At 35.9% G+C, this 14,477-nt stretch overlaps 1 long non-coding RNA gene across 1 annotated transcript; it reads left to right on the top strand.

Moving 5' to 3' along the window:
* The first annotated feature begins 10 nt into the window (after nucleotides 1-10).
* On the top strand, nucleotides 11-12,344 carry LOC115926040. Its single transcript, XR_004064940.1, has 3 exons — nucleotides 11-361; nucleotides 8,063-8,190; nucleotides 10,170-12,344. It is a non-coding gene; the product is annotated as an uncharacterized LOC115926040 (long non-coding RNA).
* Nucleotides 12,345-14,477: the final 2,133 nt, after the last annotated feature.

Below are 14,477 nucleotides of genomic sequence, written 5' to 3'. Positions count from 1 at the left end.
GGGCGGTTTCACGAAACCGTCATTAAGTCTAACTTTTTAGACATCGTATTGAAACGTGTGATAGAGATCTAACACGTGTTTCTACCAAATCTCCACGAGCTTAGACTTATGGCAGTTTCGAGAAACTAGCACTCGCTCTGAATCTGGCGCATCCACGGCCACGCTGGAAGCTCGGATCTGACCGCCTGCGATGCATGCCCCGGACGCGACGGCAGCCCGCTCTCGAGCTAACTCTCCATCGCATCGTGCAGCTGTCTTTCTTCTCTTTCACGAACACGGTTGCCCGACTGAAACAACTAGACCACATTAGTATCCTGACATCAAGATAGGTCTCTATTATGTGCCCATCCGTCTGATTAAGGTAGGTTCTACAGTAACACCGTATTTTATTCTTTTTTTAAATAAATCTAACTTGCACATTCAAATGGAAATAATAGCCCTACCAGGTGCGCCGGGCCCGCCGCTCCCGCCCGGCAGGATACCTAGACTGGTGGACATCACGAGCCATGTCCCTGGTTTTGCCCACACATAGCTGCATTACTATCCTGGCTGTGCAGCTGTGTATTAAAAACTGTTCATATTGATTTTCAGCATTTCAAACTACACTGTACAAAACTCAACTGATTTCACTCAAAATCGGTACTTTAGTGATAGTTGATGCCCGCCCCCCCCCCCACTCAGTGTTATTTAGGGTATGCATATGCGTGTTCCCCCCCCCTTTTGCAGCAAAAGTCCGGTGTGTAAAGTCCCTGCCCCCCCCCCCCCCCCACTCAGTGTTATTTAGGGTACGCATATGCTCGTTCCCTCTTTTTGAAAGCACCCCCTATCTGAGGACTGCCAACATTTTCGAACCCCCCTTTCGCGGGCTTTTCACAGGCTTTTCCTGCCTTGGAGACCCCCCTAAATCAGGAAAAATGCTCAATGCACCCCCCTAAATTCAGAATAATTTCTCAGGAGTCAAAAGAGATGAGAGAAAAAAAGAAAAAACACCCCCTTTTTAAAGAAATCTCCGGGTGAAAAGTCAAATACACCCCTTTTTTTACAATTCTCGGGCCGGACTTTGTCGCACGAAAAGTACCCCTTTACCGGACATTTTGGTAACACGCATGCGGTCATTCCGACCCCTGCGTGGGGGGGCCGGGGTAAAGTCAATACGGGTCGACCTTTTTCTTTTGTTATACAAGCCTTTTTCAGCAAAAGTCCGGTGTGTAAAGTCAATACGGGTCGACCTTTTTCTTTTGTTACGAAAAGGACATTTTGGTAACACGCATGGGGTCCATCCGTTCTCGGAGTGGGGGGGGGGGGGGGGCCGGGAGTTGATGACACCTAAATAGCATACAATTTTTTCAACTTAGGTCTATGTTATAGTTATACTTAGAGATCTAGAATCTAGTCTATAGTCATATAGATCTAGACTAGAAAGAAAAATTCAAAAATTCAAATCGTGAGTCTACTGTCAAACTTGCTAATCAACCACTTTGTATACATTGTGTGCATTAGTGTGCAATTGTGTGCAATGTGTTCATCGTGTGCTATTGCTGCCTCTCAGCACGTACATGTAACAGCGCTAGAGGACAATACGCCTAAGCATTGACTCTAGCCTTGCTGGAGTGGTTTTGCCCTGCAGGCCTGGGTGGAATACGATATAAAATATCAAAAACTGTGACTCTAATGATTGCATTTTAGGCGTGGACTTTACGTAAGGTAGCATATGACGTTCAAATCAGATTTCTTAATAATCTTGCCATATGACCCATGTGCATCAACTTTTCACACGTATAGGCTACTGTCGGTGTCATCATGCATCCTCAGCTCATGGTAGCTGCTAGACGCAGGTTGTAGATCTAATAACATTGATATCACTTGGCCTATACCCATCATTTAATAATATTCAATCTGAGCTGTATGGCCCTACGTGTTATCAGTGCCTGTGATATGGTGTAATATTGAAGCCCTAAACAAAATTGCGCTTCAAAATGATCATGATAGAAATGCCTCAAAGAAGTAAAAATCTGTTAGTTTGAGTTACCATTTTTACCATACTCATTTTCCCCAAAAGACTGTAGTGTACATGAATGTAATAAAAACTGTTAGGTAAACAAAAAATAAAATTTTGATTTCCAATCATAAATATCTTGATAATCAGACAGCTAGGCAATCGGCTTGTAAAGTCATGGGATTCCTGACTGACCTAAATGTTTGTAATCATGATTGCAGCATGAGCTAAATCCAGGAGTTTTTTTCTTCAGAATCTGAGGCAATGTTACCGAGCCACTTAATTGATACCCGTACCCCTATCAAGACTGATAATTGATATAAAACAAAAATTCAAATTTGTTCATAATAACCACTAGAAGTACCCACACTAAAATAACCTTACCCACTGGTGGTAGCTGTTAATACTAGTATGATTAGTATTACTATACTGTAGGACTAGTAATATAAACTCTTCTTTCTTCTCATACAAATCACTTTAAAATAATACAAACATTTAACAAAAAATGTAAATATTTGATACTGGAGGGATAGCAATTTGGTGTGTCACTCTCGATATGGGTGCCAATTAAGGCTTAGTGACATCCATATCATATTTCATGTTATCACCTAGCCCTAAGGCTATTCTAACCAGTCTAGCGAACAAGCTGTTGGTTGTCCCTGTTCTGTAATTGATCATCTTGGTTGCACTCACATTTATGGAAGTTTATGCAAATTTATGCAAGTTTATCCAAATTAATTGTTGACACTATTGGGACCTTTATGTGACTGTAGTGGAATTCACTGCTGCAGGGACGGATCCAGTCTGCAGAAAGGGAGGGGGCCGGCTGAAAGGGGGCCCAATTCGTGAAAAAATGTTGAGCACCGAGTTAACACCCACCACCCCGGCCCCCCTTTGCTCCCCCCTTTCTCCAGGGGGGCGTCTTTTTAAATCTAAAAAAAGGTTAAATTTACCTGTTTATGGGGCCAAGTGAGGGGGTCCCGCGGCCCCCCCCCCCCAATCTGGATCTGCCACTGCACTGCTGCAATAGTGAAAAACAGACACCATAATCTCTCTTCTCACAGAAGATTTAAATATACTAATATAATGTTAAAGGGAAATCCACCTTATTCTCTAGTATTAGCAAACTACCAGTGGAAGGCTGAACAAATATAAGAAGCACAATGGGGACAATTTGATTTAAATTTAAATCAGACTAAAAGTGACAAAGTTACATGTACACATTTTTGAAGTTGTAAATTTGTAATCATTAAAACATGTAGGTATGGGCTCTTCAAATTGGCTGAATCAGTAACGTCTATAGGATGTAGTGGCGGACAACTTTTCCATTTGTTCCAACACACAGAATGACTAAAATGTAAATGAAAAAGAAAAAAAAACATGTACATGTATGACTCAGAAGGTTCTTTATATCTTAAGAGGACCTGTAAATAAACTGATAATTTCCACAAGGAAGAAGGCACTTAAGATTATGTTTTGTATACAACAAACAGGAGAGTTATCCATACATGTCTACATCATGTATTTCAAACTTTTGCCATTCTCTTTTTCTTACAGTGTATTTTTTTAAAACCCAATTCAGGGACTCTTCAACTCACACATGTAATGTAATTTATGCTACATGTATGTTTCAGAGGTGAAGTAGACAACAAACAGAAGAGTTATCAATGTCTACATGAATGTACCAAATTGCCAATTTGAGATTCACATTTATTTAGTGATCTCATACTTCAAACATTCATAACTCTTAGTATTGGTCTGATTTATTTCAAACTTTTGCCATTCTGTTTCTCTTACATTGTATTAAAAAAAAAACTCAATTCAGGGACTCTTCAACCCATACATGTATTGTAATTTATGCTACACGTACATATTTTGTGTTTCAGAGTTGAAGGGAAATTTTGAATAATTTTTTCCTCATGTACATTTATATATCTATGAATGGTCAATCCCTGCTATTAATACTAGAACACAAGACATATTGAAGCCTCTTCAACAGGTACATTTTGTAAAGCTATGGTGGAGTACAACTGCTGTGAGTATTCTCAAACTTGTGTGTGAGTTTTGACAAGGGAAATAAATCACCAGCCCCCCCCCCCCCCCCAAAAGCCTCAAAATTTCACTTGATCAAGGTGACAGAGATCCAAGTTATGGAATTGTATGGAAATAAGATTCTAAATCGTGAAAAGGATTTATATTTTTAATTTGTGAGATTTTTCTGGTGTTTTTAAGTACGCTTCAACAAAGAGGTAGGCCACCACCAAAATTGACACATCCCCAATTATTAATGATTTCCTGTTCTTTGGATGCTTCTTCTTTATAAAAAAAATGGAAGGTATTAGTGGGCAACTTCTCTGTGCATTAGTGAGTTTATGTCATTTTTGTTTTCTTACATTTTTATGTAAAACATGACCACCATTCGCAGTCATGAGGTGATATGAATGAGAAAATAAAGATAAACATAGTTGATTGTAAACATGGAGGATGATAACATTTAAGATAAAGAATACATGCGAAAAAGGTGTGAAAGAGAAAATGAGTGAAGGAAGAAGAACAAAGATAACTGTTTAGATACAAATGAGAAAAATAAAGGCACACACAGGGAAAGAGAGAAGAACCAATGAAAGAAGACAAAAACTGAGTGAAAAGTCATATCCTATGTAGACAGAAATAGGGGAAAGTGAAAGAAGAATATAAAAAACAGTATATGAATAGAAGATATTAAAGTAAAAGATAAAAGAAGGATAAAATAAGAGAACATGAAGCGAGGACAGAAAAAAGAAGAAAAAAGATGTAGACAATAAAAAAGGAATAACATAGAAAATGAGAGAAAGAGGAAAACAGAAGGAAAAAAAGACTAACATAGGGTTATCTCAATAAAAGGAGAAATTTAAACAAATAATAAAACAGAAGAATAGAAAACTGTAAAGTGCTGCATGATATTGAATGTAAATATATGTCACAAGCTTTCTATCTGGGCAGATTTCTCCTGGGTACATTTTGAAATTCTAATCACCTACTCGTCATCACAATGAAATGACCTAATGAATAAAATGATGTGATTTTTTATTTTTCTCATCAATGACGATTCATTAATTTTCAGATTTCCTGTTCTTCATCCCAAGTGTTAATATTTGTATAACCGATTTATGTTCTATAGTATTTTGCTCCAAAGTTACTATCCCGTTTCATTCTATAAAATGCACGATAAGCAGACTCTAGATTTGTGCAGCTACTTTTACATACATGTACATGTCCACTTTATTACCCCGTATCTGTAGCTAGATATTTGGGATGCCAATTTGAAACAAAGTCTGTCAAAAGTACCCTCCTTAATACCCTATTTCCAATGACACCCATGTACCTTTATTCCTGTTAGGTGCTTAACATTGCACAAACTTAAAACAAAACAGTACCTGGAACTTGCAGCTGCAAAGAGAGAAAGAGAAAGAGAGAGAGAGAGAGAGAGAGATATTTAAAGAGAGAGAAAAGGAGATCATACATGTATGAGAATAATAAACTGGAAAGAGTGACTATTATTGATTGCAAAAGTGACTGCAATTATTTGTCAGTAAATAAATGAAATGTAAATTACTTTGGTATGTAGAAGGAAAATTGTAAGGTTCAGAATTCAGAATTATTTTCTAATCTGCCCTTCTCTATCACCTCTGCATTAACATCATCACCCCTTTTTAAATATCCATCTGATATCCCTCTAATAGAAAACTGAACAGCTTTTGAGCCATAATGCATGGCCATTCAGAGGATTTGTTTATGTTGGGGACCGGGGTAAAATGCAATAAATTTCATTTTCTGTTTTTTATTTTGTTTATGGAAACTGCCCCCTATCCTAGCCCCCGCTTCGTACAGTCATGGTTCAGTGACAAAGCAATGGCCTCGTAACTGTGAGGCCCCAGGATCAAAACCGTGTCGATGTGCTATATTAGTGCCCTTTTGTGGGGCATTAATCCTCGTTACTGTCATTTATGACTTAAGGGCGTAGGTCCCCTATTTGATAAGCATAGTAGCATACACATGCTTTAGCAGTCACGCAAAACACACATTGTCAAATTATTATTCAATAAAATCGGAGAATGGATACTATTATCTAGATCTATTATTTTTAAATTATTTTAAAAATAATTCCATAAAGTGGGGTAAAACAAAAATATTCCAACTATATGAGCGACAGTGTATAATGTGAAGCATCCATGTTGCACTTTCTCCCTCTTCGTATTCTTATGCCATTTTAAAAACTATTTATTACAAATCTTTAATATAGTAAGACCCTACATGTACATTACATGTACATGTGCACATATTTTCAGAAGAGTCATATTATTGAGTGGAAAATACAGCTTTTCTATTCAATTTCCATTATGTTCTATAGATTAGGTAAAGCTAAATTAATTAATATAATTTGAGTTAAAATACATGTTTCTCTGAGGATCCAAAACCATTGAATACTATTGATTACCTAAGATTTAACTAACCATGGTCAGTTATCTTTCATTACCATAATATTTTGCAATTTGTCTGAATTTGTATAGAAATAAATGAAACTAAAGTATAATTTGCATATTAAAAAGATAATGTTTTTCTCCAACAATAATCAGCTGATTATCCTTTATTTTTGTTTGTTTGTAGTTGTTTTTTATTGATATATTTTATTTATTTCCTGTACAAAGATATTAATTGCATAATGTTTTCTCCTTTAAATGATTTTTTTTTCTATTTTGATCCAATTTCCAAAAGATTACCCCTTATCCCTACAGTATATGCAATCTCCTACATGTATATACTACATGTAGCATTAAAAGTTGGCCAGTCTTCCTTTTAAAATTTATTGGATTTTTGTGTGTGTGTCTATGTCAAAGTTATTCTTATGCACATCTATTTTTCATTTATTCTTCAACTCTGGTATGATTTCCATTCAGTTTGGTATATATTGTATACAGTGTACATATTACGTAGAGCCGTTCCTTGGTTTTAGCGGTCTATGGTTTTAGTCTTTAAAAGAGGGTTGGGTGTGGAAATTTGTTCCCCCCCCCCCCCCCCTGTGCAAAATTAATGACTGCTGTGGATTGCAACCTGTAAGTTTTACAGTGCACATCAACTTTATAATTAAGTTACCAAAGTTGGAACTGGTACATTTTTTTTATTATACGCACTGAATAGTAACTTTGAGACTAAATTTGCATAAAATCTGACTGTCCATACATTTTAGCAGTAATTTATTGTTTCCATTGTTGCAATGCCAAATGAAATAATAATTATAGCTTGCAGTAAAATCTTAGGATTTTTGTTTTTCTACAGGGTGTCTACTGTCTAAAAAGAATATGCAACAATATTTTTATTGGATACATTTTAAAGTTTTAAACGGTACTCATCCATTCATTTTGTTGGCAGTGCTGTGTTAGTATTATCTAAATACCATTTGTGTACAAGGAACAATACTACCCCACAAACTTAAGTTAGGATTGTTTTTGCTAGACGTATCACATTTCAAATGTTAAAGATAGCATGTTGCATGCATCAGTGCACAAGAATACTGTGGCTTCTACATTTTAAAACAAACTTTCAATTTAAGTCACTCTTATTTCTTGGAAACAATACCATCATTGATTTGAAAGAAAATAATATACTTATTCATGCAGCTCTTCAAATATTTATTTCAAGTTAAGCAACAACTACCAAACATTGATTTTATATCATCCATTTCAGCAGATCTGCATGAACATGTATTAACAATACCTACATGTAGTTTTTGTATTGTATATTATTATGCAGATTCATATGAGTAGAAATGTATATGTCTTGGCAGCTCCTGATTCAATTATATCCTCTCTCTCTCTCTCTCTCTTTCTACCTTTTTATCCCTCTTTTCCCCTCTTTTTTTCCCTTTTTTTTTTACTTTCAATCACTCTAGCTACCTCTCTCTTCCCCTTTTTGATCGCAGGAAGTTGCAATATTGTTATTATGTCACTGTAATAGTTCTGTATAAATGCAACTTTACATGTGTATACTTATACTTAATTGTAACTATTGCTCTTACCCAAACTACAGTCTTCTTTGGAGCAAACTGTCAGACATTTGCGGTAGTATACAGCTGAAATGGAATTTCCGTTCAACCAAACAGTATACTTCAAGGCTATTTCTCAGCGACGAGGGTTAGCTCCAGGTAGCAGTAGCAGGTACATGTAACAATATCTTAAAAACATTTACTTACCTGTAAGTCCTTTTCATGTGAAGATGATTCAAAGTACAACTATATTTATTTATTGTATAAAATGACCTGCTTTCATAAAGTCCTCTTGTGAAATCTTATGAATTTGAGTCCAATCCCCCCCCCCCACCCCCTTCCTGTTTTTCTGGCTTCTATGTATTCTTTGAGCCAGCCCTTTGACGTATGCTTAGATCTTTTAAGTTGCAAATTTAGAAATTGCTTTCTTCAGTCAGCAACATAATGCATGATTCACATAGATTAGGGATATGTACCGGTAACCCATAAGATATAAGAACAAATTGCGATAATGAAATGAAGTGTGGAAGAGAGGATCTGAGCTAGAAGACTATAAGGAGAATGCAGCCAAGGCTAAGCAGCAGGAACCAGTTTGGGCTTCACTCAAGACACAATATAGTTTTTGCAATGAGCTGTTAAATACTGGGTCTTTCCTTGCAGAGTAATAAGGGAGCAAGAGAAAGACCATCACCATGTATACACGTAGCAGAAACACAAAGCAAATAAATTTGAGACATTTTATGATTAATTATGTAGGAAGCCAAATCTAATTTCAAACGTCACTTGTCATCTTTTATGTGATAGATCTACAATTATCATAACAGTAATGTTTGTAGCCTTAAAAAGAAATTGCAAGAGGAATGTCAATAAATAAAGTCTACACCATTCACAAGATGCTAATTTGCATTTAACACCATTCCAACAACTTTCAAATCAACTCCGGCAATTATGTTCTGATTCTATAATACATCTTTGTAAATACATCTTTGTAATGTTTGCAAGTTTCAGAAGATGAACCCTGCAAGGCCATCAAAATTACGACAAGAGTTCCATATGTACACGTAACCACCACTAAAATTGAAGGAAAAAATATGGGTATGCTGGGTTAGGATTAGGATGAGAGTGAGGGTAGGCTATACAGCTGTGCATCGATTTTAGTGGGGTTATATATATGGAACTCTTTCCGAAATTGCCTGTAGTTGATTTTTTTCCTTTCTCTTTAGGTAGTTGCAGACATGTTGTTTTGGTCATTGAGTTTTTTGTCTGTAGTTTTTCTGCTTTTCTCAAAACCATCATTATATCAAGGTAGACTTCCCCTTTGATAACCAAGTTTCATCAGTGTGTGTAGTGAACATTCCCTCTTTTTCCAATACACTTTCGCAATATAATTAAATAGTTATAGATTAATTGTAATGCATCTTTGCAAGTTCATATTTTCATGTTTTCATGATTTGATTTATAACTGTTTTAATGCTAACCCTGATGAAACAGTACTGTAATTATTATGTACCTACATGTAATATACACTCACCCATAAACTTTATCATATTCAGGAGGATATCCTGCAAATCTATGATCATGGTTCTATTAAACTATACAATTTTCAATTAAACCTCCTTTACAGAAAGGGGAAATCAACAAGTGGCACCATTCATGTTTTTTTTTATAACTTATATGTGTAGATAGAAAAAATGCCTCACAAGGCTTTTCAAGATGATGTGGTCATTACCTCTTAATAGATTATATGTCAAAGTGGTTACAGTATGAGAGAACCTTTTCCACGTATGTAGGAGGATAGCCTTTAGATATATATTTAAAATTGAATTTCCAATCATTCTCTCTATAGATAAATGTACAGTATATAAAGAATGATATCTAGGGACTTGATAATGACATGTTCGATAATAATCAGTTTGTGTTCTTAATTAGATGCATTCATTCATTCCTAAAAGAAAGGCTTTGGAGCATACATGAATTTAAAAAAGAAGTCTATCCCACTTTATTTGTTACATGGAGGTTAAAGAATTGATATGATTTTAAATTTTTTATTAGAGACCTTTTGTAAAACCCTGATAGAATCAATTTTGATTTGTTTACGCGATTGTTGTATTTTTACCATTCACGCTATCATTTTCTTCTTTTTCTATGCAGGCTGGAAGTAACACACATGTGCAGTGTTTCAGTCGAAAACGAATACCACCCATTCAAAATCGGTTATAGGATCTTGTCCATATGTCCATATTTTTGTATGCATGTGAAACATGGACCATGACAGCAGACATTAAAAGAAGGATACAGGCACTGGAGATGAAATGTTTCCGCAAACTCCTCAGTATCTGGTATAGAGATCACATAACCAACGAGGTAGTGAAAATCAGAATTGGAAACACCATAGGGCCGTATGAAGACCTCCTGACTTCAGTGAAAAGATGCAAAGTAAAGTGGTATGGGTATGTCACATGATCATTTGGACTGGCCAAGACTATTCTACATGGAACAGTACAAGGAGGGAGACGAAAAGGCAGGCAGAGGAAACGATGGGAAGACAACATTAACGAGTGACCTTGACTGAAACATCATACTTCGTAAAGCCAAGAACCACGAGGAGTGGAGGAAGCTGGTAGTATAAATCTTCAGTGGTGCCCCAAGGGTCAGCCAGACTGTGGGATAGGTGAAGGTGAAGGTGAAGGAAGCTAAGAATCAGATAGTTAGACATTATATTGGATCATTTATCCTTTCCTTCAAAAGGAATGTTGCTTTATACTGTAGCACATAAACAATGCTTTTTAATTGGCAATATTTCAGTTCAGTACGCTTGTTATTAATTTCATCAAACATTAAAATGTAAAAGGGAGAAACACTGTCATTTGAAAATCAAAATGTAAGTCATAAAAATTTCACTGTCTAACTATCTGAATCTTGTCAGGATCCATGTACGAGTTAGTGCAATTCTTTTCTCTTCACTACAACCGCATTGATTTACTTTAATAGCATGTTACTAGGTACATCAATTGATGAGAAAAAGCAGCAAAACGCTTTAAATTTGTTGTAGTCTTAAAATTAAAGTTGGAAGTTTCCTAAAAAGGGAATTTTAGAACACTCCTTCAACTGACATGCACGGATGTTATACTTATGAATTTCCATACATTAATGTCTTTGTAATGCATGTTACCAAACAAAAAAAAGTATCATCAACCATTCTTGTCATTTCCTGTGCAATTATTTTCACATCCTGGCTTAACAGTACATAAACAGTGCTCTTTTATTTTCAATATTTCAGAAAAATGCATTTGCATTATGATACATGCAGGTATAGTTGGTCAAGTAAGAATATATTTACAGCATGCTCACTATGAATTGATTAAATCGCCATTGAATCTAAAAGGTATGTTATACCTCATTGTATATTCAGAAGGAAAAAGTGTGAGGATAGCTTTAAAAAAAAAAAAAATCATGAGTATCCATAATGATGTGAATATGTACATGTTTGTTTGTTGCATATGATTCTTCCTTGGTATCAAAGCTGTAATAATTGCATATTTATGATTCAGCATAATACTTTGTTCATTACAAAAAAAAATGTCATAATTTTCCAAAACGGTAGTGTAAAGAATAATGTAAGATTGAGGTAAGATTGTTACATATATTCTCTATACGTATCAACTAAAATGTAAGTTTTCAAATGAGATACTATTTTGTCCCCAGATGAAATAAGTAATGGATCTTTTTTGTTAAATGTCAGCAAATGATCTAAATGAACATGTGTTCGGGTATATCAAATCTTGTACATGTAGTTTCTATAGCTAATATAGTTTGGAGGACTTAAAGATAGAAAAACTGCTGATTGATTAATTACCATTGTTTGTATTGTTCACTATAACCAGCAAGTAAAGGGACATTTAGTAGATGCCAAGAAAGTATTTCCAAAGCAATTACATTTCTCTTATCCTGTAATGTATTTTTTGCGTCAATAAAAGCAAATGTGAGGGTTGTCCACATAACATCACAACTACAGAACAGTTTAATTGAAATTAACATACATATTACATGTATATATGTGTATTATGGAATAACTTAGAATATTTCATAATTTGTTATTATTATCCAGTTCATTACATTTTTACCAATGTATTTCTTCAATATTTCTACTTTTCCTCAGAGCATATGCTGTGAACTAATGGATATTCCTTGTCAGTTCCATCATGTTATGTCAATGGGCTTACACTGTATGCGTGTACATGTCCTTTTTGCAATGTACATGTGCTACGAAAATGTCAACAATATTGTTTGAGATATAAAATATAGAGTTAACAAGTGAATTATTCATACTCCTTGTAAATGTGATTTTTGGGGATGCATTTTTTTGTAACTTAAGAATGAAAGGTTGACTGGGTGAATTAGGGCCCTTTTAGAAATAAATGTACATGTAGTTGTAACGTTTTCAAATGGATGAAAGTTTTATGGTGTAATTGTTGAAATCAAGAATTTTAAATTCTGTTTTCATGTTCTCACAATAGTTGTGTTAAAATTACAATAAGAAAGTTAAAACTTGTAAAAATATGCCACCTTGAAAATGGACTAGACTGAATAATTTTGAATTTGTAATATCTATGACAATTATCAACTGCTTCAAATTATGAACCACAGCATTAAGGGTGGTTTGCAGTGGAACTTACATGATTTGCATATTTAATATCAAAATTTAAACTGTAAGCTAACTTTGGCAGACAACACCGAATTCATTGAAAACTTTACTGTGAATAGATGAAGATGATGATGATAATAGTGACGATGTTGGTGGTGATGATGATGATGGGGATAATGATGGTAGTAGTGGGGATAATGATGGTAGTAGTGGGGATAATGATGGTAGTAGTGACGACGACGATGATGATGGTGGTGATGATGGTATAGTAATGATGATGGTGGTGGTAATGGTGGTAGTAGTGATGATGATGATAATGATGGTAGTAATGATGGTGGTGATGATGGTGATAATGAAAGTTGTAATGCTGGTGGTGATGATTGTAGTAGTGATGATGATGGTGATGATGATGGTAGTAGTGGTGATGATGATGGTAGTAGTGGTGATGATGATGGTAGTAGTGACGACGATGATGATGGTAGTGATGATAGTATAGTAGTGATGATGGTGGTAGTAGTGATGATAATGATGGTAGTAATGATGGTGGTGATAATGATGATAGTGATCGTAGTAGTGGTGATGATGATGGTAGTAGTGATGATGGTGGTGGTGAAAATGATGGTAGTAGTGATGATGATGGCACCAAGGGTGATGGTGATGATACATGTATAATAATGATATTTATACAATAATATTAAAGCATGTACTAATAATATCCCACTCCTTAAAGCAATTTCCTTTATCAAAAACAAGTAAACTTATACCTTTTAATGTGCATTTTAAATTCAAATGTTTTGTATGACTAAATCGAAATAAGTACATGTAACTACAGAAAAAAATAAACCTTGTCGTGCAATTCAACAGGGAGAGTCATCATTGTCATCACCAATGTCATCATCACCCCTCCCCCTCTTCTCTCTCTCTCTCTCTCTCCTCCCCCCCCTCTCTCTCTCTCTCTCTCTCTCTCTCTCCCAAGGCGGTATAAATCACATGAAGATAAATGTTTGTCACATTTTAACAATAAGTTGATCGGCATTGATGACCAAATAATAATCACCATAGTTGTTCAAGCAATCAATGTACGAGAAATTTTGTGAAAAATAGCTTAATATTCAGGTGGCTTAGTGAAATTACCGTTACTTGCCAGATCAAAAGCACCATTTTTGGTATAGTGCTTCCTTAGGACCTACTGAACGATAGTAGGGTAGGAGCCTCGGCAAAAATATCATTTAAGGGTGTGGGCGGGGGCGTCGCCTCGTAGACCACATAAAATTCATAAGGTATTATAACATTGAGATTTGTAGTACAGTCATCCTTTTTGGTACAGGGCTTCATTAGGACCTGCTGAATCAGTGGTGGATCCAGGGAGTGGGGCCCGGGGAGCCCGAACCCCCCCCCCCTCCCCCTTGAGGTGAAAATTTTTAAATTTTCGACACTCCACCCCCCCCCCCCCCCCCCACTGAGCGAATTTTCGGCCGGCGCGATTTTCTAATTTTGGGGAGCAAAACAAATTTAAAAAATAGTGCTCACTACCCCCCCCCCCCCCCCCGGATCCGCGCCTGTGCTGAATGATGGTAGGGTAGAAGCCCCCGGCATAATTATTCATATATGTGCGATTGGGGGCCCCATGGGTTTCACAAAAACCCAATGTTATATTATCTTATAAAATATTTGGGGGCTACGAGGCGACGCCCCCACCCACACCCTTATATGATATTTTTGCCGGGGCTCCTTCCCTAATATAGTTCAGAAGGTCCTAAGGGAGCCCTGTACCAAAAATGGCATTTGTACAGCAACAAATCAATGTTGTAAAA

The sequence above is a fragment of the Strongylocentrotus purpuratus genome, unplaced genomic scaffold (genome assembly GCF_000002235.5).
Source record: "Strongylocentrotus purpuratus isolate Spur 01 unplaced genomic scaffold, Spur_5.0 spur5_scaffold_19, whole genome shotgun sequence".
In the NCBI taxonomy this organism is placed as follows: domain Eukaryota; kingdom Metazoa; phylum Echinodermata; class Echinoidea; order Camarodonta; family Strongylocentrotidae; genus Strongylocentrotus; species Strongylocentrotus purpuratus.
This window is presented reverse-complemented; position numbering and strand designations above follow the sequence as displayed.